Below are 6,063 nucleotides of genomic sequence, written 5' to 3'. Positions count from 1 at the left end.
GAAAAGCGCGTTTTTCTTCATCTGATCAAATGAAACAGAATGACAGTTATTTTCAAATTAAGAGAAGAGCTGAGAATAGGCAGCTCTAAAATACTGGATGCCATAAGACCTGCTAAAATGGCAAAACAACAAATGAATGTAAAAATGAGCTAGTTATTAATATTAGGCATAGTAATCGGCAGGTTCTTGATTACAAGGCTAGACCAAGTTAATTGTAATGCCGAAATGATAATAATAATAATAATAATAATTATTATTATTATTATTATTATTATTACCGGTACGTTAAGGGGAACTTAGACAAAGGGGAAATAACACAAAAATTATTCCCCTTGGGCTAGTTATTATTTATAGGCCTAGTAAATATCTATCACAATATGGAAGTTTCAAATTCAATGCTCAAAACATAATTTAACATTTGATATCTGTAAGCTGTGCACAATATTCGGTACTAGAAAGGTTTTGGACACGTAACCGAAAAATAAATCATCTAAGTATGCCACTTGTGACACATCCATCCATTAACATGTTCACAAAAAAAATGTCGGTGAATCGTCCTGTCGGTTAACTGGCATTCGGCGAAATGTGGTGTCGGCGAATGGTAATCAGTCAATAGTCTGTAGGCCAAATGTCTGTCTGTAAATCATCTAATTATGCCACTATGTGACACATCCATCCATTAACGGATTTTGCTGTCGGAAAATTGGCTGTCGGCGAACCACCCTGTCGGCAAACTGGCATTCGGCAAAATGTGGGCGAATGCTATTTCGGTCGATGGTCTATAGGCCAAATGTCTGTCGGTGAAACGTCAGGCCACGAAAATTAATCTTCTAAATATGCTACCGGGTGGCACATCCATTTATTAACATGTTCACAAAAAATTTCGGAGAAATGTCTGTCGGAAAATTGGCTGTCGACGAATCGTCCTGTCGGCAAACAGGCATTCGGCGAAATGGTATTTCGGTCGATAGTCTCCGGTAAGCCGAATGCCTGTCGGCCAAATGTCTGTCGGTTAAACGTCCGGCCACGACAAAATGTTGGCGATTCCGCATCAATGGAACGCTATCTAGATTTATCAATGGTGATAGGTCAGTCACTGTCGATCCATTTAGAGGTAGCCTGCCACGCTTCACTAAAATCAACGGTTTCGGTGCACGGCTTTTCCACAGAGATCAACTAATTGTACAGAAATGTTTTTATTGCAATGACATTGGGCACAAAATTGATAAATGTCCAAAGAAGAAACCATTAGTGTGCCACAGATGTGAAAAGGAGGCCACGTTGCTAAGTTTTGCAAAGAAGCCCTACAAAAAGTTATTAGTGGTGGTGATGCTGAACATTTCCGATTGATGTAGTGCTAATAGTCACGCTCTTCCTCAAGCGAATCCAAAAAGCACAAGACAAATTGTAAACACATCTGAAGATGATGAAAACAGACCTGACCAGCTATTCGCCAAACCTCCGGAGAAAGGTTTATCCAGGATATGTGGAAAGAATTGTTAACACAGAAAGTGAAGATACTAGAAATTCAGTCTGGGGTCCATGGGAATCAAGCGATGAGTCTGATACCAACAACAGCGAAGCCGACATGAATGACAAAGAGGATTTCACAGAAAGTGGAGAAAAAAAATAAAACGGTTAAGGACGCTGTCACGTCTGGCGCCAGTGCTCGTAAAAAGGACAATATCCAAAAGAAAATCACATCGTTCATTTCTTCACAAGCTCCCATACAGTCTGTTGCATCCCAAGGAACTGCTAAAGAAAATGAACTTGAAAAGAAAAAGAGCTGAAGGAAAGTCAATTAAAAAAAAATTCGCTTAGTCCGGGGAAAAAACGTAAAAAGAAAAGAAGGCAAATGAGAAGCAAGTCGACATGAAGGTGTAGAATAATCTTAACAACATCCTCTAGATTTAAATTTGAATTGCATTTATGTTGTCTTTCAGTTATATTTTATTATTTCTACACATAGATACAGTACATTTACACCGTTTGCCCTTGAACTTCAGAGGGCTTCGTGTAAAGCAAAAACAAAGGGAATTTTTTTAATGGGTAAAAGATAACAAGGTGGATATTTTCTTTGCCCAGGAATCCCATCTTACAGAAAACCTTGCTAATAGTTTTGACTTTCTCTGGAAGGAAGACATCTACCATAGTTTTGGAACGTCTTTCAGCAAAGGTGTGTCAATACTGATTAGACAAGGTCTAGATTATAAATGTATAAAGGAACACAAAGATAAAGATGGTAGATTTATCTTGTTACATATTGACGTTGGGGGCACTGAATTTCTACTTATTAATGTTTACGCACCGAATGACAGCAAACTCCGAAGTAAATTTTTTAGGAGCCTGCAAAAGCATATCAATAATTTTTGTGATAATCAGTTAGAACTTTACACTCTCATGGGTGGCGATATGAATTGCATACAAGATAAAAAATTTTGACCAAAAGCTAGCAAAATGAAAAATGATAATTCAGTTTTCACAGTTAAAAGTTTTATGAATAGTTTTAAGTTAATTGATTGTTTTAGAACTATTAACAAATACAAAATGCAATTCACCTGGCGTCGAAAATCAGCCAATCTCTTTAAAAGGCTTGATTACTGGTTTATTTCAACGGATTTACATAGGGCGGGGGATATAGTTTCCTGTTAAATCAGACCAGCTAGGCCTATTTACCGACCATCAAGGGCTTTCAATCGTTGTTAGATTATTAGACGAAAAACGCGGCCCAAGATTATGGAAATTTAATTCCAGTTATGTTTATTTACCAATAAAGTTATTGAGATAATTGATGACTGCGAAAAGAAAATGGAATTTCTGAGCCCAAGGGATAAATGGGAAATTATCAAAATTAAGATTAAAGAGTATACAATACTTTTTGGTAAAACAGAAAATATAAATAAAAATTGTAAAAAAGAAAAAATACAAAAAGATATTAAGCAACTAAATGTTCAGCTGATGAATAATAATGTCTGTAATGATAAAATTGAAATTGGAATTAAAACAAAAACTGCTGAGATTGAACAAATATAAGCCCATAAAGACAGGAGCTCAAATACGTTCACGGACAAAATTGGTAGAGAAAGGTGAAACAAATTCAAAATACTTCCTTGGGCTTGAAAAAAATAATGGCAAGAAAAAAACAAAGTAATAAAATGAAAAGATCCAATAGTACATTTGCTCCAACGTCGAGGGAAATTCTTGGACTGAGGAGGTTCAACATTTTGAGAGATTATATGCTAATCAGAACATCCAATTAAACAGTATACAAGAATATTTAGAATCAACAAAACCCTCAAAATTGACAAATTCTGAAAGGCAATCATGTGAGGGCGAACTGACCCTGATTGAATGTGAACATGCTATACACAATATGAAAACAAATAAAGCACCCGGGACAGACGGTCTCACAGTTGAATTTTATCAACACTTCTGGCCCAAGATAGACTTCTTAGTAACCAATGCTCTTAACACGTCCCTGAAGACAGGAGAATTATCTAATACACAAAGAGGCGTAATAAATCTTATTTTTAAGATAGGCGATCATGATAATTTAAACAATTGGAGGCCCATTACCCTCCTAAATGTAGAATAAAAGATTGCTGCGCTAGTTTACCAAAAAGATTATAAAATATTATTTAAAATAAATTGTTAGTAATGACCAAAAAGGTTACATTGAAGGCCGTTTCGGTGGCGAGAATATAAGAATTATCGAGGACCTGATGAAATATATGGATACAAACCATCTTAAAGGAGCTATGATTAGCTTAGATTTTTCCAAAGCCTTTGACACTGTCAACAGAGATTTTCTTGTAAATACACCTACCTATTTTAACTTTGGACAATCATTTATTGGTTGGATAAATCTATTTTATTGTGATACGGAATGCATCATAACCAATAATGGATGGCTTTTAAAGAGTTTTAGAATGCATAGAGGTATTAGACTCTCTACTCTCTTGTTTATCATGGCTGCAGAAGTGATGGCAATAAGGCTAAGAAATGATGAATTAATCAGGGGTATTATATTACCAAGTATTGAGAATGTTCAAGATATTGAAGTTAAAATTTCTCAGCTTGCTGACGACACGGTTTTATTTATAAAAGAAAAAAGTGTAAAAAGATGATAACTAAAATTGACGAATTTGGTAAGGTCTCTGGACTGAAACTTAACAAAGAAAAAACAAATGCTATGTGGTTTGGAAATGAGAAAAAAAGAAAAGAAAATTTGTTTGGAATCAAGTGGGTTAAGGACGTTTTCAAAATTCTCGGTATATATGTTGGCCGTAACCATTGTTTATGTTTCACAAAAAAACTGGTCTGACAAAATTAAATCCTTGAAATATGTACTTGGCGAAAAAGAAATTTGACCCCTTTTGGAAGGTCACAATATTAAAAACATTGGGGGTTGCAAAGCTCATATACGTTGCAAGTGTCATTGATACGCCTAAATGCGTCATAAAGCAAGTTGATAACATAGATTTTGATTTTCTTTGTTATAAGAAAACTGAAAAAGTCAAAAGATTAACTCTACATAACGAATTAGATCAAGGTGGGATAAAAGCACCTGACTTTAGATCACAGGTTCAATCACTAAAAATTGCTTGGTTTAAGCGTTTGTATAATGAAGAAAGTTCTTATTGGAAATATTTACCCAATATTTATTTTAATAAATTAGGCCCAGAAAAGATTATTTGAAATATCTCGCATACTCTTTATAGAGAACATACATTCAGGAATTTATCAATTTTTTATCAATCGATGTTAAAGGCACTGTCTCACCTTAATGATTGTTTACTTCAACACCCTGTAAGCTATAGGATGTCATGAAACAACAGCACTGTGGAAACAAAATGATTCAGTATAATTGTTTATCTTTAATGTATAGGAACTGGATTAGATCAGGCATTAACAGAATTAATGATATTGTGATCTGCAATAGATTTGTTAACTCACCTGAGTCGTTTACGAAACTAAATTCCAAAGCAAACTGGATTTCAGAATATGTATGTTTGTTGAAGGCCATTCCAAATGATTGGTAGTATACACTATTTTCAAGAAATGTAGACAGGCCTACAGTATGTAAACAAAATAAGACTATCCATGTACTAAGTTGGTGCAATATGAATAGCAAACAGAGATACAATTGTTTTATAAAAAAAAATAAATGCACTGAGCCTTTAAAGTGCCAAACAAAGTGAGTGGAAGGTTAAATTAATTAAGGAAAACAAACTTAAACAACTGAATTTTAAAATTCTACATAACATCTTCCAACTAGAAAGAGGTTATATTTATGGAAAATATAAAAATAAAATAATTCAAATTGATGCCTTAGGTGTAATGTTGTTCGGGATGATGCTCATCTATTGTTCGAGTGTAGTGAATCAAAACAACTGTGGAATTATATTACCTTATGTAAATTAAATATGATATTAAAACAACCTTTCAAAACATAATCCTCAGAACTGGGAATCTCTATGTTGATCACCTTTTTTTCTATTTGAATATTTTGTATATACAAAGCTACCGGTAATATTTTAAGAAATCTTAATAAGAATTTTGGCTCTATCAATATTCTTTTTAATGCAGAATGTAACAATAAAAGATATTTAAAATATCTTTCATGATGTTTTAATAAGTAGTGCTATCTCTTTTAAAAAAGATACTACAATCTAAAAGGTACACTTTTAATGCCTGGGGTATTAGGTACAAAAGAAACAGGAAAAAAGATCGATGAATAAATGTGGGACGACCCCGCAAAAGAAAGTGAAAAAAAAAAATTAAAACGAAGTATTCATATAGCAGTGATTTAATCCCACTAGACGTGAAGTGAATAGCGATAACCTAATTCCCGCTTTTGACTGTAAGTGGACGTTACCGTCATCGTTTCTCACTAACGCTCGCTCGATCTTAACTAAAATGATGGAGCTGAGATTTAAAATTCAACAGTTGTCAACCGATTACATCGCCATCACGGAAAGCCACCTTTAACCTTAACACTGATCAGTGGCGTAGAAAAATATTTTTCATGGGTGGGGGGATGATTGGCGTGTTAGCCAGTGT

This window comes from Anneissia japonica, unplaced genomic scaffold, assembly GCF_011630105.1.
Source record: "Anneissia japonica isolate Jap-2015-1 unplaced genomic scaffold, ASM1163010v1 scaffold284954_len198220_cov131, whole genome shotgun sequence".
NCBI classification, from domain to species: domain Eukaryota; kingdom Metazoa; phylum Echinodermata; class Crinoidea; order Comatulida; family Comatulidae; genus Anneissia; species Anneissia japonica.
The sequence above is the reverse complement of the archived record's forward strand: the minus strand, read 5'-3'. Positions refer to the sequence as shown.